At 40.1% G+C, this 24,023-nt stretch overlaps 1 long non-coding RNA gene and 1 pseudogene across 1 annotated transcript in view; one reads left to right on the plus strand and one right to left on the minus strand.

The window, feature by feature from the left end:
• Window positions 1-24,023, plus strand: part of LOC129049763 (uncharacterized) — a 33,260-nt gene that overhangs the window by 6,423 nt on the left and 2,814 nt on the right. The window contains exon 2 of the long non-coding RNA XR_008513070.2: window positions 2,288-2,421. This is a non-coding gene — a long non-coding RNA (uncharacterized LOC129049763). The remainder of the gene's footprint in view (window positions 1-2,287; window positions 2,422-24,023) is intronic.
• Window positions 14,826-14,923, minus strand: LOC112128981 (U6 spliceosomal RNA; annotated as a pseudogene).

Below are 24,023 nucleotides of genomic sequence, written 5' to 3' on the forward strand. Positions count from 1 at the left end.
CTCTGATGTCTCTGTTCCTTTAGCTTGTGTTCAGGGGTGCTTTGATAGATATTTGCCTGATCAGCAGGAGCTATACTAGAATAGAATAAAGTAATGAAAGAAAGAAATAACAACAACAACAACAAAAAACCCTCTTCCAACCTTTGAAGATTGGCTGTGTGTTAGAGCATGCTTTCAGTACTCAGCGAGGCCATTTATAACTCTGCCTAAGCCTTCACTCCCTACTTGTGCTGAGCCCAAAGATAAGCCAGAAGTAAAAGCTTAGGGTCTTTTTAGATTGTTTTTGAACATGCATCCTGCCCTAGGCATGTGCATAGCTTCTAAATTCCTCAGTATATGGAGATACTTTTGAATAATTTCCCAAAGAAACTCTACCCAGCTTTTCCTTCCAGGCTTTCACTGCATCTATTATTTGCCTCAATTGTAATTCTTTGTCCTAGGTGGCAGCATGTTGTCCATTTGTCTTACAGTGTTTTTGAGGAATGTCTTCTGTGTAGCTTTTTTTTTTTCACACTGAATAGATTTCAAGTTATGTAAAACAAAGTCAGGTGCCTTCTGTCATTCTTTCAAGTAGTACTCTCTGATGGTAAATTTTATGTGTCAATTTGACTGCATCGTGGATTGCCAGATGTTTGGTTAAACATTTTTTTCTTAGTTTGTCTGTGAGGGTGTTTCTGGATGAGATTCATTTTTGGATTGGACTGAGTAAAGTAGATTGCTCTTCTCAACATAGATGAGCCTCATCCAATCTGTTGAAGGCCTTAATAGAATAAAAGGCTGAGTAAGAGAGAATTCTTTGTTTTGGCCAGAATATGTTTGAGCTAGGACTTTAGTCTTCTGCCTTTGGACTCATTCTTGGACTAGAACTTACAGTATTGGTTCTCCTGTTTCTCAGGCCTTCGTTCTTGGTGATATGGTTTGGCAGTGTCCCCATCAAAATCTCATCTTGAATTGTCGTTCCCATAATCCCCACATGTCATGGGAGGGACCTGGTGGGAGGTAATTGAATCATGGGAGCAGTTACCCCCATGCTTGTTCTTGTGATAGTGAGTTCTCATGAGAGCAAATGGTTTTATAAGGGCTCTTCTCACTTTTGCTCAGCACTTCTCCTTGCCACTGCCATGTGAAGAAGGATGTGTTTGCTTCCCATTCCCCCATGATTGTATGTTTCCTGAGGCCTCTCCAGGCATGCTGACCTGTGAGTCAATTAAACCCCTTTTCTTTATAAATTACTCAGTTTTGGGTATATCTTTATTAGCATTGTGAGAACAGACTAATACACTTGGACTGGAACTATACCATTGACTCTCCTGGGTCACTAGTTTACTGATGCAGATCTTGGATTTCTCAACCTTCCGTACTTCAATGAGCCAATTCCTTATAGTAAATCAATCTCTTTCTCTTTTTTTTAATTCTCTTTTTTTTTTCTCTCTCTCTCTCTCTCATTCCCTCCCTTTCCTGTTGGTTGTGTTTCTCTGGAGAATCCAGACTAATACACTGCCAAATAAGTAAGAACAGACAAACAAACACAATTCTCTAAGCATAAGGTCTGTGCTCCCTCTACAACCAGGGACCAAGGTCCCACACTGGAAATGAGTGCTGTCTTCAAGACTGCTGCCAAAGGTGCTGAGACGCTGAAGAAAGCAAGCTGAAAAATCCCGTTCTTCAGAAAGAAACATTTAATAGGACTTATGAACAGAAGCAATGTCTTGGGTGGACATGAGATGGTGGATCCCTCTACCTGCCCTCCAGAAAATATCCTTTGTAAAGCAAGCTTTTAGGGTAAAGATTTGTGTAGCTTGTCATGCTTCAGACTTTCTTGTGAAACGTGACCACTGGGGAGATTAGATAAGCATCTTTATTTACGCTACAGGGATTGTTTATTTATGAGAAGTCTTCCATGTTACAGGCATTCTTAAAGACCTTGCTGCAGGAGTCGTCATGGTCATCATGGTAGTTTCACTTCAAGGTGGCATCACTCTTGTCATGCAACAGGCTGTTTTGCTATGGGGAGGGGGTCAATAAGGGCAATCAAAAAGGCTGCAAAGCTTTTGTACAAGAACATTTCCTCTTTTAAATTTTTTAATTGACAAATAGTTATTGTACATGTTCATGGGGTACATGGTGATGTTTTTATACATATAATGCACAGTGATTAGATCTGGTTAATTAGCATATCCATGATCTCAAACATTTTCTTTTTCTGGTGTTGGAAACATTCAGTGTCTTTTTTTTTTTGCTGTTTGAAATTATATTTCTTTTTTTTTCTTTTTTTTTTTTGAGACAGGGTCTCCGTTGCCCAAGCTAGAGTGCGGTAGCCCAGTCTCGGCTCACTGCAGTCTCTGCCTCCCAGGCTCAAAGGATCCTTCCATCTCAGCCTCAGGATTAGCTGGGACAACAGGCGCATACCATCATGCCCAGGTAAATTTTGTATTTTTTGGTAGAGATGGGATTTCATCATGTTGCCTAGGCTGGTCTCTAATTTCTAGGCTCAAGCGATCCACCCTCCTCAGCCTCCCAAAGTGCTGGGATTACAAGTGTGAGCCACCATGTGTGGCCTGAAATTATATTCTTATTGACTATAGTCATCCTACAGTGATATAGAACACTAGAACTTCTTATTCTTATCTAGCTGTTATTTTATAACCTTTAACAAATCTCTCCTTATCCCTCCCTTCTACCTATCATTCCCAGCCTCTAGTATCCTGTATTCTACTTTTTACTTCTATGAGATCAAATTTTTTAGCTTCCACATATAAGTGAGAACGTGTGGTGTTTAATGTTTTGTTCCTGGCTTATTTTTCTTAACATAATGTCCTCCAGCTCCATCTATGTTGTTGCAAATGACAAGATTTCATTCTTTTTTTATAGTTTAATAGTATTCCATTTGTATATACCACATTTTCTTTATTCATTCATTTGTTGTTGAACCCCTAGGTGGATTCTAAATCTTGGCTATTGTGAATAGTGCTGTAACAAACATGCAAGTATAGTTGTCTCTTAGATATACTAATTTCCTTTCATTTGGATAAATGCGCGGTAGTGGGACTGCTGGATAATATGGTACTTCTGTTTGTAGTTGTTTTAGGAACCTCCGTAATATTTTCGATAGTGGCTCTACTGGTTTACATTTCCACAAACAGTGTTTTAAGAGTTCCCTTTCCTCCACATCCATGCCAGAATCTGTTATTTTTTGTCTTTTTGATGATAGCCATTCTAACTGGAGTGAAATAAAACCTCATTGTGCTTTTTATTTGCATTTCCCTGATGATTAGTGATGTTGGGCATTTTGTCATGTGTTTCTTGGCTCTCTTTCTCTCTCACTCTTGCTCTTGCTGCGTTGCCCAGGCTGGAGTGCAGTTGCACAATCTCAGCACACTGCAGCCTCCACCTCCCAGGTTCAAACAATTATCCTGCCTCAGCCTCCCATGTAGCTGGGACTACAGGTACGTGTCACTATGCTCGGCTAATTTTTGTATTTTTTCCTAGAAGAGACTGGGTTTCACCATGTTGGCCAGGCTGGTTTTGAACTCCTGGCCTCAAGTGATCCGCTTGCCTCGGCCTCCTAAAGTGCTGGATTACAGGTGTGAGCCACCGTGCCCAGCCTGCCATTTTTATGTATCTTTTAAGAAATGTCTGTTCAGATCATTTACTCATTTGAAAATTAGATTGTAATTTTGTGCTATTGAGGTGTTTGAGTTCCTTGTATATTCTGCATATTAATCACTTGTCACATGAGTTATTTGCAAATATTTTCTTTCATTTTCTGGTTTGTCTTTTCATTCTGTTGATTGCTTTTTAGTTATATATAATCTCATTTATTTGTTTTTGCTTTTATTGCCTGTACTTTTGAGGGCTTATAAAATATTTTCTCAGACCAATGTTCTGAAGCAGTTCACCTATGTTTTCTTCTAGTAGTTTTATATTTTCAGGTCTTCCATTTATGTATTTGATCCATTTTGAATAGATTTTTGTATAGGGTGAGAGATGAAGTCTAGTTTTATTCTTCTGCATATGGAGATGTAGTTTTCCCAAGACCATATATTGAAGAGACTGTCCTTTCTCCCAATAAGTGTTCTTGGCATCTGTGTCAAAGATTAGTTTATTGTAGACTGTAGATATGTGAATTAATTTCTGGGTTCTCTGTTCTGTTCCATTGGTGTATGTGTCTGTTTTTATGCCAGTACCATGCTGTTTTGGTTACTACAGCTTTGTAGTATATTTTACAGTCTGGTAGTGTGAAACCTCCAACTTTGTGCTCAGGATTGCTTTGTTTTTTGTGGTTCTATACAAATTTTAGGATTTTTTTTCTATTTCTGTAAAGAATGGCATTGATATTTTGATGGAATCTGCAGATTGCTTTAGATCTTTAGATAGTAAGTTGCTCCTTTTTTTTACGAAGCCTCACTCTGTCACCCAGGCTGGAGTGCATTGGCACAATCATGGATCACTGCAGCCTTGACCTCGCAGTATAAGTTAACCCCCCCACCTCAGCTTCCTAAGTAGCTGGGACGATAGACATGTGCCACAGTGCCTGGCTAGTTTTTGTATTTTATTTTGGTAGAGACAGAGTTTTGCCATGTTGTCCAGGCTGGTCTGGAACTGCCAGCCTCAAGTGGTCTGCCCACTTTCTTGGTTCAGCATTTTCTTGGTTGTTGTAGACCTTTGGCTATTCTCCAGAGCCATCTTGACTCACTACAACCTCCGCCTCCTGGGTTCAAGTGATTCTCGTGCCTCAGCCACTGAAGTAGCTGGTACTACAGGTGTGCACCACCATGCCCAGCTAATTTTTGTATTTTTAGTAGAGACAGGGTTTTGCCATGTTGCCCAGGCTGGTCTCAGACATCTGGCCTCAAGTCATCCCCCACCTTGGCCTTACAAAGTGCTGGAATTGCAGGCATGAACCACCGCGCCCAGCCCTAATCTTTTTTTTTTTTTTTAATCTCTAATATTGCCATTTAAAGAAAGTTGTATAAGCAAAATCATTATACCTGTAACCTTTTGAGATTGGCACTTTTTCCCCCCACTTAGTATAATGCCCTTGCATCCAAGTTGTGTGTATCAATAGTTTCGATAGTTTCTTTTAATTGACAGATGTACCCACAATTTGTTTAACCATTCATCTATTGATGGGCATTTTGATTATTTCCAATTTTTTTTTGCTATTACAAATATAACTGTTATGAAAAATCATGAGTAAGATTTTATGTGGACTTAAGTTTCATTTCTCTGGGATAAATGCCCAGGATGGCAATTTCTGGGTAATGTGAGAAGTATTTAGTGTTTTAAAAAAACTGTTAAATTATTTTCCACAGTGGCTGTACCATTTTGCATTCCCACCAGCAGCAGTATGTGAGTGATCCAGGTTGTTCACATTCTCACCAACATTTGAGTTTTAGAATGATCACTTTGACAGTGTGTGGAGAAGTGATTAGAAGTGGATGGCATTCTAGATGAGAATTCTGTCTCAGAAATTTTTGTAGTTGTTATGGTGAGACATGATGAGGGCCTAACCCAAACTCTGAAAGTGGGGATGGGCAGATTGGAGAGAAGTTAAGGGAATGAGTTGACAGAATTAAATGATCAATTTGTTGTAGGACTTGGAAGAGGGAAATTTTTAAAGAAAGCCTTCTTGTTTCTGATTTGGGCATTTTGGTGGATAATGGTACCATTTAGAGAAGTAGGTAATACTGGGAGAAGGGTTTGTCGGGGGTTAAGAAGATATGTTTAGTTTTAGGCTTGGTCATTTTGAATTTACTTTGTAATCCAAGAGGCGCTGGCCAGTAGGCAGCATGCTACATAGGTCTGAAAATAGCATAGTCATTAAGGGAATGGATTTTAGAGTCATTTGAGACGGAGTCATTAAGGGATTCCAAATCTGAGTTCTCTCTCTTACTCTCTGTATATCTATTGGCAAATTACTTTACCTCCATTTTCTCATTAAATGAGATGGAATCATTGTGAGGCTTAAATAAGGCAACATGTATAAAACACTTAGCACATGTCAGGTACTTAGTATATGGTAGTTGTTGTTATTATTATTACAGATTTGCAATTTGGAAACATTATTTTTTCTCTAACGTCAAATGCTGCCCAAAAGGCAAATGTAATAAAGGTTAAAGTATACTCTTTGGATTTAGCAATCATGGGGCCTTGGGGACAGCAGGTTTGTAGGGCAGAAGCTTGGTTATGGTATCAGAGTATAATCAAGAGGTGAGTGCCTGGAGACAAACACAAAGATATTTGTTCCCCAAGAAATATGTAAAAGGAAGGAGAGAGAAAGAGATTAGACCAGCTGGGACTAAGGAAATATTTGTGCTGAGATTATTTTTTTTCTTTGAGCAAAGATTAATGAATTGTTAGCCTTTTTTTTTTTGAGACAGAGTCTTGCTCTGTTGCCCAGGCTGGAGTGCAGTGGTGTGGTCTCAGCTCACTGCAACCTCTGCCTCCTGGATTCAAGTGATTCTTCTGCCTTAGACTCCTGCGTAGCTGGGATTACAGGTGCCTGCCACCACACCAGGCTAATTTTTCGTATTTTTAGTAGAGACGGGGTTTCACCATGTTGGTCAGGCTGGTCTCGAACACCTGACCTACTGATCCGTCTGCCTCAGCCTCCCAAAGTGCTGGGATTACAGGCGTTAGCCACTGCGCCTGGCCACCCTTTACAAATGGAGGGACATTTCTTTTAGAATGACTAGCTGGGAGGAACTATTGGTAGAGATGCACATGAGTTTTGTTTGTTTGTTTGTTTATTTGTTTGAGATGGAGTCTAACTCTGTCACCAGGGCTGGAGTGCAGTGGCACGATCTTGGCTCACTGCAACCTCCACCTCCTGGGTTCCAGCGATTCTCCTGCCTCAGTCTCCTGAGTAGCTGGGATTACAGGCACCTGCCATTGTGCCTGGCTAAGTTTTTGTATTTTTAGTAGAAACAGCGTTTCATCATTTTGGCCAGGCTGGTCTCAAACTCCTGACCTCGTGATTCACCCTCCTCGGCCTCCCAAAGTGCTGGGATTACAGGCTTGAGCCACTGCGCCTGGCCTACACATGAGTTTTTTAGGTAGGGAATCGTCTTCATGTTAAACTCTTCTCCATGGCCTATATTTTTGTCACTGATATAAGGAGGAGAGATCATTGGCTAAAATTAAGTTAGCAGATATTGAAGTATTTAATCCTCACAATGATTGCTTGGTGAAAAGTGTAGTTAAATTTTGGAACAGCTGTTATTAGAAAATGGGAGAGAACTGTCTTGAGAGAAACAGAAAGATTGCTATAGTATATTGAGAATCGAGCTAAAGTTGGAGTTGGGATTTGTAGTTGCACCAGTTTACAGGATTGACTATTTTTATTTCTAATAAATTTTGTAAGGGAAAATATTAATCCAGGACTAGAGTTATTTTGGAATGGATATAGCAGAATGAAAAGAATACAGAGGAGTTATAAAGATATAGTTAGGTGAGTGGTTCAAATGATAGACTTTTTAAAAAAATTTTTGGATGAATGGTAATAAAAATAAAGGCAAGAGAAGGCTATTAGGAATATTATTACAGAAGGATCAAGAGACAAGAGGTCTTGAGGAGCTTGAAGACAGTAATAATTAATCAAATACAACTGGAAGGTTTGGAGATAGCCGTGTGACATATTAGAGTATAAATGATTCAGAGATATGGCCCATTCCTAGACAGCTTGAAAGTTGATGAAATAGTTATTGATAGTTCAATTGCATGTAGGCTGAGGTTGGGGTGATATGGGAGGCCTGGTGGTATTAATAATAACTATGTCTGTAATGCCTATTATAACTAGTATTTTGGTTACAACTAAAAGTGAAGTGGGCTGGGGAGGTGGGGCATCTGTGATTTATATCATGTGACTTTATAAAGTTTATTGTGTTTTCTCATTTAAGTTCATACTAATAGGTACAAAAGCCATACTGAAGCTAGCTTGAATTCAAAGAAATGGAATTCTTTTATTAAAGAGTCTCATATTATTAGGAAATACATAGGAGATAGCTTGGTTTTCCCAGTTCCTGCTTTTGAATGTGGTATGTCAAATATCTCTCTCACTCTAAGTAGTGGCTACTTTGAAAATATATTGGCCTACTCTGCCCCTGTAGATTCCTGCCTCTCAAAGAAATCTCAATATTATATTCCCTTCCCAATCTTGGGGGAATTGCCGTAAGTCTCTCTCTACTCCTGCTTCTTCCATCTCCTCTCCATGCTGAGATGACTCCTAGGACATATAATTTTGGGGAAGAAGGAATGAGATGCTAACACTGACATGGTTTTTTTCTTGCTAACTCATCTGGCTTCACAGTGAGTGACTCAACTGCAGTGTTTGCAGGGGTATTTATTATAGGCAAAGAGGGCAGAATGCCCATGTCTAATCTAATATTTGATCTGAGGATAATATCTGGGCCTCTTCAACAACCACCTGGGGTGAGGCCTGAGGTCATGCCTGGTGATACATAAACCTGCTAGTGTTTTTGTTCTTGTTTCTGATTGTTATGCCAATTGACCTAACTTCTGGATCACCTTTCATACTTTGTGGTTTTATTTTTTTTATTTTTGAGACAGAGTCTCACTCTTGCCCAGGCTGGAGTGCAGTGGCATGATCTCGGCTCATTGGAACTTCTGCCTCCCAGGTTCAAGTGATTCTCCTGCCTGAGCCTCCCGAATAGCTGGGATTACAGGTGCCCTCCACCACACCTGGCTAATTTATTTTTATTTTTTTATTTTTAGTAGAGACAGGATTTCACCATGTTGGCCAGGCTGGTCTCGAACTCCTCACCTCAAGTGATCCGCCTGCCTCAGCCTGCCAAAGTGCTGGGGTTACAGGCGTGAGCCACCGCACCGGCCAACCTTGTGGTTTATATTGAAGTTGTCTGCTTATGTGACACCTGCTATCCCACAGCCCTTGATGTCCAATTTAAACAGGCACCTGCTTGACTCTCTAGTCGGCTCATCACCTGCCATATTCCCAGCTCCTACAGCATAATGTATAGTCTGTATAATTTGTTTTAGAATATTCTAAATGTCTCTTTTCAGTCATTTTTTTTTTTTTTTTTTTTTTTTTTTTTTTTTTTTTTTTTTTTTTTTTTTGCCAGTGAATAGCCCTTCCTTGCTAACAAAAACAAGCAGTTAAGCGATGGCTTTGCTGCACTGAGGTAGGTTCTGACTAGGGCTCTCTTGCAGCTTAGCTCTGATGCCATCTTGTGGTCAAGTGGGTATCTACACAGGGAGCCTTTTATTCTGGTTTTGGCTGTTGCCTACTACCATGCTAAGATCAAAGGCAGATTTGCTCTGTTTTTTTTGTTTGTTTGTTTGTTTACGTTTTTCTTTTGCTGTGGATTTGTATTTGGTTTCCCTCATTGAGGGAGGGGAAAACTCAGAGTTCAATGCCCTCTACACTGACCAGTGGGTTAAAGGGAAGCTTTTTCCTTGCACCTCAGGGACAGTTTCACCCACATTTCCCACAGCTATTTCCAGCTCAACATTTTCAGAAAAGAACTCTTTATCATTGTTCCCGCCTCACCCCCTTCGTTCCCCCAGTGAATCTCATTCTTAAATTCTGTCATCTTCTACACTTTATCTCAGTGAAAGGCTGTTTATCCATTGCTAAGTAAGAGGCCCAAGAGCCAATGGGGACTGTTTCCCCCTATTCCCTCATTCACCTATTCTGCCTCCCAATACCTGCTAATTTTTTGTCCATTTCCTCCATTCCTTCACCACAGTCTGAATCATGGCCTTCAATATTTCTCATTGAAACCATTGCAGTTGTTTGTCTCTGTCATATCTTTATGTCTTCCATCTTCTAGCCTTGCCTACATTTTCCTTCATTTTTATTCCAGCATTGATTGAAACTCAAACTTGAAATCCTTCAGTGCCTCTGCAGAGCCTACAGTGTAAACTCCAAGATCCTTGATATGAGTTACAAGATACTCTTTGAGTTGGCATTTGTCTCTTTCTGGGCCTACTATCCATTCACTCCCCACCTCACATGTAACACCTAGTAGCACTTAGTTCCTGGAACACAATTAACTGCTTCATGCCTATGGGCATTTGTTCATGCTTTTCCCTTTTGATTAGAAAGAAACCTCTGTAGGCCTTTCTCTTGGGCTTGTTCAGGTGGTCCAGTAGAAGCATCCTGCAAAATTGCCAGAGGGTATGTGACTTTGTGGGCCTATAAGAAACAGATGGATCTGGCCAGGCACAGTGGCTCACGCCTGTAATCCCAGCACTTTGGGAGACTGAGGCGGGCAAATCACCTGAGGTCAGGAATTCAAGATCAGCCTGGGAAAAACGGTGAAACCGCATCTCTACTAAAAATACAAAATTAGCTGGGCGTGGTGGCACATGCCTGTAATCCCAGCAACTCGGGAGGCTGAGGCAGGAGAATTGCTTGAACCTGGGAGGCGTAGGATGTGGTGAGCCGAGATCATGCCATTGCACTCCAGCCTGGACAACAAGAGTAAATCTCCATCTCAAAAAAAAAAAAAAAAAGAAAAAAAGAAACAGATGGATCACTCAAAGGGGAAATTGCAAAGAGCAATGAAAGGATTCCTTGAAGAGAGTTTAATGAGGGAAACATTACTAAACCTTCACAAACAGGAACAATCAAGAGGTGGTAAACACTCCAGGACTAAAAACAGCTGAAAGCCATTACCTCTCCTGGGCCTAACAGTATACTGGAACCTGGAGTGATCTGTAGTTGTGTGTGAGAGGGCGTCCAACGGTTGCTGTATCGGAAAGTAGAGAACTGCAGTCACTGCCAAAAATTGCAGGGGAAGGGGAGAAAGAGAATAAAAGCTCAACCCATCTCTCCTTTTACCCTGCAATCTTATGCTGGTGGCTCTCATTGGCTGAGTCCAAATGCAAGCCAGAGGATAAGGGAGCCTAGTTGATACAGTCCACAGAAGTCAATTTCTCAGAGCCAGGGAGAGAATGGCAGAGAAAGGACCAGGAGAGGCAAACAGAGTATAAATCTGTTAACTGGTGTTCTGTGAGACAAACTGGGGAAGAGGTTTAGGGGTGTCACCTTTTAGTATAAAGACTTTCAATTAATCACCTCTTAATCAGCTGCAAAAGGTGTCCCCAAATTTTGGGCTAAGGAAAGAGGACTGAGAAATGATTTTTTTTTTTTTTAAATACAGACTTTCAACCATTTCTTCTGTTTTAAGCTCAGCTCTACACTTTGCCTTCAGATGTATCTGGAGCCTCCAATTCCTGAAACTTTCTGGGATTTGCAAAACAAATCAGCTTATTTATTAGCTTCCTTGCTCTTAAAAGTGAGGTCTACGATATCTCTTTTCTATTAGGTCAGTTTTCACAAAAATATTTCATTAGAGACACATTTACTATCGTGGTCAGGAAACAAATATACGCTCTGCTTTAGATGGACACTCAACTTTTTATCTTCTAAGATTGTTTTCCATACAAACAACTATGAAAAGATAGTCTGGAACAAAAGTTGTCAGTGCCTCTTCATGAGACATACAGAAACACAAAAGACCATTGGAGAATTGTCTCCCAACATTATGGAGGAGAGACACAGTCAACTCATGGACTGGCCCTTTTTAAAAAGAAGAATAGCATTCTAAATTTCTAGTTGATGGAGATACCATATCCCTGACTTCAGAAACAGATAGTGAAGTATGCATTATTTTCTAACTCCTTTTCAGGCAATCTGTGTTTCATGAAGCAGAGTGTAAGTGCTTTTCACAGAAAAATTCCATCTGTCTTATACTAAGTATTGTTTATCCCAGATCCAGCATTGAAATATCTATTAGTTTTAGTTTTTGGTCTTGATGTGAGTTTTCACCTTTTTTAGTGGCTTCAAGGGTGTTTAATGCAATGTTGGGAAAAGGTACATAGAAAGAATGTGTAAAGGTTAGCAAAACCCTTTCTCTTTCTGTGTGGACAAAATTTACCTTGGATCAACTTTCTAATTATATGTCCCTAGAAACCTGTAAATGGCAGAATGTCAACTGTGTAACTAGCAATGTTGTTTATAGTAAAAATAACCCTGATTGATAAATTTACCTTGACTAGTTGTGAAGAACTACAAATTCCTGGTGTGAAGCCAAAACTTTGGGCTTTCCTAAATAACTCGATGTCTTTTGTGGGGACCAGGAAGTTATGCCCATGAATGTGGGTTCTTATCTGGAATATGGAGCATCTTATCCAAGATGATGATTGCACATGCCCATAAAGATCTCATTCTCTTCCACTTGAGCTATTATATGGGAGTGGTCAATGAAGACAAGCCTCTGGACTTGTGGATTGCTTTGAGAACCTGTATAGTGAGACCTATTCACCTATTCTAGTCTTGTGATTCCAAATGTCTAGATAGACTCAGGGATGAGCAACAGGAGCAATGCTGAACATTAAAAAAAAATTTTTTTTAAAGCAGTTTTAGGTTCACAGCAAAATTGAGAGGAAAGTACAGAGATTACCCATATGCCCCCATCCCCACACATGCATAGTCTCTCCCATTATCAGCATCCCCCACCGGGGGTGCTGATATGCTAAAGTCTGATATGCTGAAGTCTGCAGGTGGTGACATGCTGAAGTTGGCTGTTAGAGTACATGGTCCAAGCTATTTGGAGGTGTCGAAGTATCCCCACATCATGGCTTCTTCTTTTTTTTTTTTTTTTAAATCCCAAGTCTCTTACACTTCTGTATCCATTCCATGGGGCGTAGGTGGATCCTGTGCATTTTGAAAAGGACTAGCCATAGGGAAGAGGTGTGTTCCAGGGGTGTTGTTCCAGGCTTATTTATCCACAGTCGCCTGCAGTTGCTATTGCATCATTATTTTGGTGCCATTTTGGAAGTGGTCATGTGCAGGACTTTTTTGGGGGCATATGAATAGAAATGTATCTCAACATATTTTTTTTTGGAATTCCGTGTATTTTCTTTTATGAATATAAAAACATTCTAAGAATGGATCTATATGTTTTTATCAGACCTCCAAAGGTGGTCCATGGCACAAAAGAAAAATGTGAGAATTCTTGTTTTCAGCCTTCTTCTAATATATGTTAGTCTCAATATTCTTGAGTTTCCCATACCTATCTGGATGTTTCCAAACTCACTCAAGGTTTGAACAGAAGTATGGGGGCATAGAGAGAGAGATGAGAATCCAAGTAACTGACTTCTTGGCTCTGGCTTTTTCTTCTTTTTTTTCTTTTATAACACTTTAACCTGGAAGGCATAGACTTTCTGCTTCTATGTTAGCAATTCTCAACCCACTTGGTTTCATGACTCCTTTATACTCACAAAAATTTTCGAGGACCCTAAATAAATTTGATTTGTTTGGGTTATAGTTATCAATATTTGCCATATAAGAAATTAAAGCAGAAATTTTAATAATATTATAATACATACCATATTTTATGAAATGTAACTATATTTTTCAAAATATAATACCATCGATGAAAAAAGTGGCATTATTTTATATTTTTGCAATTCCCTTTAATGTCTGGCTAAGTAGAAGATAGCTTAAATAGTAACTCATATTTGCTTCTGTATTCAGTTAGTTGGAATTTCATATATAATGTAGCCCCTGGAAAACTCCACTGTCTACTCATGACAGCGTGAGCGTGAAAAAAGCACAAAATGTTTTAGTACATTATGAAAATAGTTTTGACCTCACAGATCTCCTGAAAAGGTCTTGAGGATCCTCAGGGGGTCTCTAGGCCACACTTTGAGAACTGCTATTTTGTGCCTTATATAGCAAGCCTCAGGGCCTAGCCATTTTAGTCAAAAAGAGTGCATCCTGCATGCTCTGTCTGCCCTATGGTCTAAGTCCTCTAGACTTTTTCCTGACGTGTTTTTGGAAGTAAATCAATTTAGAAAATACTAAGCCTAGCTTTCAAGACTTGCTTTAAGATCCTATTTTGACTCCCAGAAGGTGAATATGAACTCTTCCTTTCATTTGCATAACTGCTATAATACACTTAAATGTTCTCAAGGCACGTGGATATCCCTGGCAGAATATGGAGTGATTTATCACAAAGAAATGCAAAAAGTGGAAAGTAGAAAAATGAAAGTTGCTGTTATTTTGTTATAGTAAAGCAATCTAGCTTGTTTTGCTTGTTTTGTTTCAAATTTGCTTTTCTGGGCTCAGCTGGACCTCCCACTCCTTTTTAATTTTTAAAATTAAGTTACTAATTAATATTTATTTATTTATTTATTTATTTATTTTGAGATGGAGTCTTGCTCTGTTGCCCAGGCTGGAGTGCAGTGGTAGGATCTCAGCTCACTGCAAACTCTGTCTCCCGGGTTTAAGCGATTCTCCTGCCTCAGCCTCCCAAGTAGCTGGGATTAGAGGTGCGTGCCACCACGCCCAGCTAATTTTTGTATTTTCACTAGAGACAGGGTTTCACCATGTTGGCCAGGCTGGTCTCAAACTCCTGACCTCAGATGATCCACCTGCCTTGGCTTCCCAGAGTGCTGGGATTATAGGTGTGAGCCACCGTGCCAGACCCCTTTTTAAATTTTAAAATAATTTCAAGCTTATAGAAAAGTTGGAAGTACAGTATAAGACCCTTAAAAAAAAAAACAACAGTTTGAATGGGTCATTCCTTAAATACTTTCCTGTATATTTCCTACAAATTAGGACATTCTCCTTTTACTGCAAAATAACCATGAAAGTCAGGAAATTTACATTGATGCATTAACTGCCTCCAGTCTCCAGATCCCAATCAAATTTTGCCAATTGTCTCAATAATACCATTTATAGCAAAAAATCTGGTTCAAAATCATGTGGTGTATGTAGCTGTCATATCTTTTTTAGATTTTTCTTGACTTTCATGGCCTGGAAACTTTTTTTAAAAAGTATGAAACACTTCACAAATTTGTGTGTCATCGTTGTTCAGGGGCCATGCTAATCTTCTCTGTATTGTTCCAGTTTTAGTATATATGCTGCCATTTGTGCTGCCAAGGTGAGCACCCTTGTCATCCTTGAAGATTTACAGGCCAGTTATTAAGTACTTATCCCTCAGTTTGGATTTGTTTCCTCATGATTAGATTCAAGCTATGCAACCTTGGCATGAATATCACAGAAGTAATTCTGTGTTTTCTCACTGTATCTTACAGTTGTCACATGATATTTCTATATTCCCTTACTGATGCTTACTTTGGTCACTTGATTAAGGTGGTAGCCACTAGGATTCCACAATGTAATATTATTCTTTTCCTCTTTGTAATAAATAAGTATTTTGTGGGGAGATAGTTTGAAACTGTGTAATATCCCATTGTTCATCAAACTGGGGTCACTGCCCCCAGGCTCTTTCGTGCACATACACACACTTAATATATATGCATTCATATCTATATTTATTTTTGTATCTACTTGAAATCCATAAGTTTACCTCAAAGCCTTCATTCTTATTTAGTACCACAGGGTTCATTCTAGTTTTCTTCCTCTTCATATTTGTAATCCTTCTTCCCATCAGTGACAAAAATGGATTCCATCATCTTTAATATATTTGTTTATATGATCCACATCCCTGCTATTGCCTAACCATCCTGCTATTGCCGCCCCCACCCCCACCCCCTTTCTTGCACAGATGTCCTACTTGCCACACTTAGGCTCTGTCACTTACTATTCTCTCTGTCTGCGTACCACAGAGGAAAGGCCATCAGGGGATATGGCAAGAATGTGGACCTCAGCAAGCCAGGCAGAGAGCCTTTACTGGGAACTGAATTGGCCAGCACCTCTATCTGGGACATTTAGCCTCTAGAATTGTGAGAAAATAGATTTCTATCGTTTAAGCCACCCAGTCTATGGTGTTTTGTTATGGCAGCCAAGCTGACTAACACAGAAGGGGACAGAAGAAAAGAGAAGAGGAGGAAGAAAAAAAGAAAGATTAAAAAGAGGCATGAGAAAACTTTTGGGGGTGATGGATGTATTTATTATCTTGATCTCATTCAATCTATAGACCAATGTGAGGAAAACTGACATGTTAACAGTATTGTGTGTAATCGGTAGATATCATATATGCCCACATTTATTTAGGTCTCTTTAATTCTATTTTTTTTTTGGCGGGGGGGGCGGGGGGCGTTGGATGGAGTCTCGCTCTGTTGCCCAGGCTGGAGTGCAGTGGCACAATCTTGGCTCACTGCAACCTCCGCCCCATGGGTTCAAGCAATTCTCCTGCCTCAGCCTTTTAAATAGCTGGGACTACAGGCATGCAGCAGCATGCCTGGCTAACTTTTTTGTATTTTTAGTAGAGACGGAGTTTCACCATGTTGGTCAGGCTGGTCTCAAATTCCTGACCTCAAATGATCCACCTGACTTAGCCTCCCAAAGTGCTGGGATTACAGGTGTGAGCCACTGCACCTGGCCCAATTCTTAACTTTTTTTTTTTTTTTTTTTTTTTTTTAAGACAGGTTCCCACTCTGTCACCCTGACTGGAGTGCAGTGGCATTATCATGACTCACCACAGCCTTGACCTTCTGGGCTCAAGTGATCCTCCCATCTCAGGCTCCCAAGTAGCTGGGACTACAGGTGCATGCCACCATGCTTGGCTAATTTTTGTATTTTTTGTGGAGACAGGGTTTCTCCATATTATTCAGGCTGGTCTTAAGCAATTCGCATGACTCAGCCTCCTAAAGTGTTCGGATTACAGGTGTGAGCCACCACACCTAGCCTCTTAAATTCTTAATTAGGGCTCTAGATCAACGTATCTGTGTTCTTCACCTCCACTAATGGTAACCTGAAAACAAGGTAAACAATTTAGTCTTCTTTCGATAAAGATAATTGGAGGTCATGGCCTTATTTCCTTTGTGAAAAAGACATCAGAGTTTTGACTGGTAGTTCATTTGGTCAATAATAAATGTGAGTATATAATAGTAATTTGATGATTGCCTCCCTAGCATTCTTTCACCCTCTTTTTGGCTACATTATTCAATTTTGTGTTTCTGGAATCCAGTCTTTTACTACCCTCAGTCCTAGAATGTTCTAGATGGTGCCTCACCTCGGGCCCTAAGGTTGGAATAGGTGCCCAGGTTTTAATCAATCAGTGTTTCATACTGCCTGGTCTCAGTGTTTGGTTAAAGATGGGCAAATAATCTGGGCCTTTCCATTCACAGTGAATATTATTTGTTACCAGAAAAGCAGGATTACTTTTTTCTCATGGATTTGAACTAGAGAGAATACGAGAAGTTTCTATAGTCATCTTACCACCACATGTGAAAAGTGAGAAAACAATCAACACAGAATAAGCAGAGCCAAAGATATGAAGAGAGCAAAACCAGGTCCTGGGTCAATCTGCATCTGAACCTAGGAATAGCCCTTGACTTCTTAGTTATGTAAACTAATGTTCCCTTCATGCTTGAGCCAGTTTGGGTTGAGTTTTGTCACTTACTGAAAAAGTCTCAAGTGTTTTTTTTGTTGTTGTTGTTTGTTTGTTTGTTTGTTTGTTTGAGACAAAGTCTCGCTGTGTTGCCCAGGCTGGAGTGCAGTGATGCGATCTCTGGTCACTGCAATCTTCGCCTCCCAGTTCAAATGATTTTCCTGCCTCAGTCTCTGGAGTAGCTAGAACTACAGGCTCACACCACCACGCCTGGCTAATTTTTGTATTTTTAGTAGACATGGGGTTTTGCCATGTTGGCCAGGCTGGTCTCAAACTCCTGACCTCAAGTGATCTGCCCACCTCAGCCTCCCAAAGTGCTGGGATTACAGGTGTGAGTCACTGCATGCAGCCTCAAGTGTTATGGCATTCAAAAAACTTATATAATATTTTGTACCATTACCAAAAGTATTCAGAATAAATGAGGTGATTGATATCTCTGCTCTGTTTTGGGTCTGATCTATGAACCCTAAAGCATTATGTTTGTTGTAGGATGTCATTCTCTAAGAAGGAGGAGGAAGAAAAGGAGAAAAGAAATAAATATAAATATAGATGGTCAATCAAAGTAAAAGAATGTTCAGTTTTTCTAATGATTAAAGAAGTGAAAATAAAAACACCAGTGAGACAGCATATTTGACTACCATATTGGCAAAGATTAAACTGTGAGAATGCCTGGTACTGGTGAGGGTATAAAGTGGCAGACCCTGTTCCATGCAGTTTCTATGAATATAAATGTTTGCAACTTTTCTAGAGGGAAATTTGATAATAACTATCAAAATTTAAATGTGTATCTTATTTGATTAAACACTTCTACTTTTACAGATTTATTTTAAATAATTGCACAAATGTACAATATATGCACAAGTACAAATGCGGTATTGTTTATACTAATGAAATGAAACATTAAATGTTTATCAGTAAGTCATTGGTTAAATAAAAAAATGGTACCTTATTCAAATGAGTGCTTTGGTAGGCATTAAAGCTGATCAGAGAGATGCAGAAGCATTGCCACAGAAAGAGGCCTATGATTATTTTAAAGAATCAAAATACATTAAAGAACAGTAGTTATACGTAATTCCAAATTTATTTCTGATACATTTTAAAAGTCTGAAAGTTTACAGCCAAGAACTGCCCTTGGTGGTGAATCTAACTCAGATTAGTTTATGTAGAAAAGGAGATTTGTTGAAAGGACTGAGGTAGGTCACAGCATAAAATAAATTGCTTAAAGAACCAGAGACACGCCGGGCGTGGTGGCTCACGCCTGTAATCCCAGCACTTTGGGAGGCCGAGGCGGGCGGATCATGAGGTCAGGAGATTGAGACCATCCTGGCTAACATGGTGAAACCCCGTCTCTACTAAAAATACAAAAAAATTAGCCGGGTGTGGTGGTGGGCACCTGTAGTCCCAGCTACTCGGGAGGCTGAGGCAGGAGAATGGCGTGAACCCTGGGAGGCAGAGCTTGCAGTAAGCTGAGATCATGCCACTGCACTCCAGCCTGGGTGACAGAGTGAGACTCTGTCTCAAAAAAAAAAAAAAAGAACCAGAGACATTTTAGGGAATTCACAGACTATTGTTTCAGACCTGAACACTGTCATCTTCTTCTTTTACTCTGTCTTCCATGTCTTTCTCTCTTTCTCCATATCTTGTTTCAGTTTCATTCTCCCTTATCACAAACAAGATTTCTCCATATTGTGAGGAACATGGCTGCTAGCCACTTCTACACATACACTCTATGACTGTCCATAGCGAAAAAAAAAGATTTTTCTCTCTTAGTTTCCCAGTGTGAAAAATCTCAGGGCAGGATTTCGATTAGCCTTGTATCATATGCCCACACTTTTGACCAATCACTGTTACCAGGAGGTCAGAATTTTCTAAGGTTAGAGTACATTACCATAAGAAATATTACGTTCTCACATAGGTTTAAATACAGACCAGGTGATCACTTAGAGAAAGTAGTATCATGGGTGTAAAATACCAAAAAGGTTGTGTGAATCAAGTAACCTGGAGTCGCTTTTCAACTGTAATTCTATGATTTTCTAAAGGGTGAATCTGTTTTTTTTGGGTTCATTTTGTTCATGGACTGTCAAAAAGACAGTTTTGACTTTTTTAGGCCAGAAAATCTTCTTTGCCTAAAACACACATGAAATTAAGATAAAAATGTTCTTGTTTTTGATTCTGGATTTTACTCTACCTTTTCACCTTTGTTATATGTCCAAACACCAAATAAGCAAATTGAATGCTAGGTAGCATTACTGTAGTGAACTCTTAATTATCTAGATAGAGTCATCATATATACATATATATTTATTTTCTTTTTTTTTTTTGAGACAGAGTCTCATTTTGTCACCCAGGCTGGAGTGCAGTGGTGTGATCTCAGCTCACTGCAACCTCTGCCCCCAGGGTTCAAGCGATTCTTCTACCTCAGCCTCCAGAGTAGCCAGACTTACGGGCTTGCACTACCACACCCAGCTAATTTTTGTATTTTTAGTAGAGATGGGGTTTGCCATGTTGGCCGGGCTGGTGTTAAACTCCTGACCTCAGGTGATCTGCCCGCATCGGCCTCCCAAAGTGCTGGGATTACAAGTTTGAGCCACCACGCCTGGCCCATTAATATATTTTTGAGAGCTATTTTTTGCTGTCCACTTGTCTTTCTGATTATAGAAACTAGATTTCACACTCTTAATTATTGCAGCAAGGAAATAGAACTCCAGTAGTTTTCAGAGCAGCAACACACCCAGCTAAAAAAATTACATTTTTCAGTTTTATTTGCAGGGAGATGTGACCAACTAAGTTGAATGAAAGTATTGTGTGGGACTTTTAGAAAGGTTCTCAATGGGAGCAGGTTTGATTGAGAGAGGACTTATTTGCCTTTTCTGCTATCTGGAATGTGATAGCTAGAGCTCAGCAGTCTTCCTGGTTCATGAGATGGCTTTGAGAATGAAAGCCACTTACTATGGATGATGGAGAAGATAGAATGAGCCAGGGTCACTGATGCTTTTGTTTAGCCACCATTCTGTGTCTGTATCCTTGCAGGAAAGAATAAAGCCTTCTGAGTTTAAAGTTTTTTTCTTTAAAAAATGTCTGTTTATGCAGTTCCCAATACAATAAGTTTTTCTGTGTGCTGTTATTTATGATCTCCTTTGAAATCAATGATTGTATTGAGAGTAAGGGTAATTTATAGGGTGAAAGAATTAAAGTATGGCACAAGAGATCCTGTCCCCTCAAAATCACTTAATTTGCTTCTAGGGAGTAATCTTAGGCCTGAGGGATGGGTTAACTATAACAATGGCTACTGTGTGTTCTGTGTTTATTCAATACACTACTGAAAACATTTTATTTGAATTGACTTATTTAATCCAGACAACTTGTTATGAAACAACTATTTATCCATTTTACAGATGAAGAAACTGAGTCATGGGGAAGTTAAGTATGCTTGAAAAAAATCACACAGCTGATGCAGCTGGGCATGTAGCTCTAGGGCTCATGCTCTTAACCATTATGCTACACTTTCTACAATAGAGCTCTCATATGGAGCATTCCAAAAGTAAATAATTCCATCGTGTCCCTTTCCTGGGACCCTAAGTTCATGAGATACTTTGTACCTGAAAAATTAAAGATAACTTGAGTTGTTAATGTGTCAATAAAAGTATGATACAGAATATACAATTTCAGTGATTGTTATATGCAGAGTAAAATAATCCAAATGTGTCATGTAGCTTAAATGGCAATGACTTTAATTTTTTGGCCATCTTTTATATATAGAAAGAAAAACTTATTTTTGCATAATGTGTATACCTTAAAGTATATTTGGATTATTTTCCTATCAAATAGCTCTTTTCATTTTCCTTTTTTGCTCTTTTAAGTGATATGAGATATTTATATTTGGTCAAAGTGATTTTTATAAACTGCTTATTTTTTATTTTTTATTTTTATTTTTTTGAGATGGATTCTTGCTCTGTCACCCAGGCTGGAATGCAGGGGCACTCTCTCGGCTCACTGCAACCTCCGGCTCCTGGGTTCAAGTCCCGAGTAGCTGGGATTACAGGTGTGTGCCACCATGCCTGGCTTATTTTTGTATCTTTAGTAGAGATGGGGTTTCACCATGATGGCCAGGCTGGTCTCGAACTCCTGACTTCAGGTGAAACACCTGCCTCGGCCTCCCAAAGTGCTGGGATTACAGGCGTGAGCCACTGCGTCCTGCCAAAACTGTTTATATTTTTAATTTATACTATAGTTTTTGTAGCACCCATATACATTTATCTCTGGTTAACATGATGTCACATATGTGAGTTGGATTTAGTTATCATCCTAAAATATTTAAGTGGTTTTCCAAAAACTGATATAACTACTTTGCCATAGAATACTATGACTTGCAACAAAGTATCTAGTTAAAACTTAATATTCAGCTGGGCACAGTGGCTCATGCCTGCAATCCCAGCACTTTGGGAGGCCGAGGTGGGTGGATCACCTGAGGTCAGGGGTTTGAGATCAGCCTGGCCAACATGGTGAAACCCCATCTCTACTAAAAATACAAAAATTAGCTGGGTATGGTGGTGCGTGCCTGTAATCCCAGCTACTTGGGAGGCTGAGGCAGGAGAATCGCTGGAACTTGAGCGGCAGAGGCTGCAGTGAGTCAAGATTGCACTGCTGCACTCCAGCCTGGGTGACAGAGCGAGACTCCATCTCAAAACAAAAACAAAAACAAAAACTGAAAACAAAAAAAAACCCACAAAACTTAATATTCAAAGTAATGTAGACATTCAGAGAAAAGTTGTAACTTGTTGCTTGAATGAAGCAGAGTAGGTAGGACAATTCTGATAATTGACTAAAATAATATAAGGATATCAGAGTGCTCTGTTAGAGATTTAACTTGTTTCTGCTCTGGTGAGAGGTAGCAATTCAATGTGGAGACGTGTGCATCATGTCTGGCCAACACCATTGAACTTGGGAATGACACTCTCCAGGGACATCTCTTAGAAGGTTCTTAGAGAAAAGGGACATGGGTTGTTTTACTGGTTATTAATGGGTAAGGTACTTGAATGCTGGCTGATAATTCTGCTTCCCCACCTCCTCTTCTCCAGACTTATTTCCCACCATTCCCTGCTCTCCTTTTTCTCCTGGTGATGGACCCCAATAAACTGTGTTATGTAGACTTTCTTGTACTGCATTGTACTTTCTTATACTCTTCTAGTTGAGTTCCTGTTGGTTCAGGCGGTAAGAAACATCAACGAGGGGATGGAGAAAGTGGGGAGGTAGAGAGGAGAAATCAGGGCATTTCTTTCTTTTTTCCATCCCTGCCTTGGAGCTGTGTTCTGGCTGGGGCTGCAGCTCTACAACTACTGGCTTCCACTCTGCTAACTTCCCCATCACTCCATGATATGGTTTGGCTCTGTGTCCCCACCGAAATCTCATCTCCAATTGCAATCTCTGTGTGTGGAGGGAGGGACCTATAATCCCATATGTTGAGGGAGGGAAGTGATTGGATTATGGGGGCGGTTCCCCCATGCTGTTCTCGTGATAGTGAGTGAATTCTTTTCACAAGATGTGATGGTTTTGTAAATGGTGGTTTATTCCTGTGCTCTCACTTCTCTCTCACCTGCTGACCTGTAAGATGTACCTGCTTCCCCTTCTGCCGTGTTTATAAGTTTCCTGAGGCCTCCTCAGCCATGCAGAACTTTTGAGTCAATTAAACCCCTCGCTCCCTCCCTCCCTTCCTCCCTTCCTCCCTTCCTCCCTTCCTCCCTTCCTCCCTTCCTCCCTTCCTCCCTTCCTCCCTTCCTTCCTTCCTTCCTTCTTTCCTTCCTTCCTTGTTGCGGGAAGTCAGGGACCCCGGACGGAGGGACGGGCTGAAGCTACAGCAGAAGAACATAAATTTTGAAGATTTCATGGACATTTATTAATTCCCCAAATTGATACTTTTATAATTTCCTATGAGTGTCTTTAATCTCTTAATCCTGTCATCTTCGTAAACTGAGGATGTATGTCGCCTCAGGACCCTGTGATGATTGTGTTATCTGTACAAATTGTTTGTAAAACATGTGTGTTTGAACAACATGAAATCTGGGCATCCTAAAAGAAAAGGATAACAGTGATTTTCAGGGAACAAGGGAGATAACCATAAGGCCTGACTGCCTGCAGGGCCGGGCAGAACAGAGTCATATTTCTCTTCTTGCAAAAGTGAATAGGAGAAATATCGCTGAATTCTTTTTCTCAGCAAGGAACAGCCCTGGGAAAAGAATGCATTCCCAGGGAGAGGTCTCTAAAATGGCCGCTCTGGGAGTGTCTGTCTTATGCAGTTGTAGATAAGGGATGAAATACGCCCTGGTCTCCTGCAGCGCCCCCAGGCTTGCTAGGATTGGGAAATTCCAGCCTGGCGAAGTTCTAGTCAGAGTGGTTGTCTGCTCTTGAACCCTGTTTCCTGTTAAGATGTTTATCAATGACAATGTGTGCCCAGCAGAACATGGACCTTCATCAGTAATTCTAGTTTTGCCCTGGCCTTGTGATCTCACTCTGACTCTCTGCCCTTGTGATATTTTATTGCCTCTGAAGCGTGTGATCTCTGTGACCCACACCCTATTCGTACACTCCCTCCCCTTTGAAAATCGCTAATAAAAATGTGCTGGTTTTGCAGCTCAGGTGGGCATCACGGAAGCTGCCAATATGTTATGTCTCCCC

The sequence above is a fragment of the Pongo abelii genome, chromosome 15, assembly GCF_028885655.2.
Source record: "Pongo abelii isolate AG06213 chromosome 15, NHGRI_mPonAbe1-v2.0_pri, whole genome shotgun sequence".
NCBI classification, from domain to species: Eukaryota; Metazoa; Chordata; class Mammalia; order Primates; family Hominidae; genus Pongo; species Pongo abelii.